Source organism: Xyrauchen texanus, chromosome 26 (assembly GCF_025860055.1).
Source record: "Xyrauchen texanus isolate HMW12.3.18 chromosome 26, RBS_HiC_50CHRs, whole genome shotgun sequence".
Lineage (NCBI taxonomy): Eukaryota > Metazoa > Chordata > Actinopteri > Cypriniformes > Catostomidae > Xyrauchen > Xyrauchen texanus.
Window position 1 is genome coordinate 42,564,893 of NC_068301.1, and position 395 is coordinate 42,565,287.

Consider the following 395-nt stretch of genomic DNA (forward strand, 5'->3'; position numbering starts at 1 on the left):
TATAAAATACTCCAAACATCCCAATTTTGTTTCCACACACATCTTGTTTTTGTTTCCTTGATTTAATAGTGTTTTTAAAGAGCCGATTGTAAATGGATACTGGGTGCAGAAATTCAAAGATTTAAGAGAAGAGTGTATATGGAGAAACATGAGGGGAATGTGTGTGGAAACAAACATGAGGGGGATGTGTGTGGAAACAAACATCCCAATTTTGTTTCCACACACATCCCCCTCATGTTTCTCCATATACACTCTTCTCTTAAATCTTTGAATTTCTGCACCCAGTATCCATTTACAATCGGCTCTTTAAAAGCACTGTCTCTAAAAAAACCATAAAACATCTTCACCGTACATGTTTTAAAACCATACAATTTTTCTCCCACCTTCACATACAC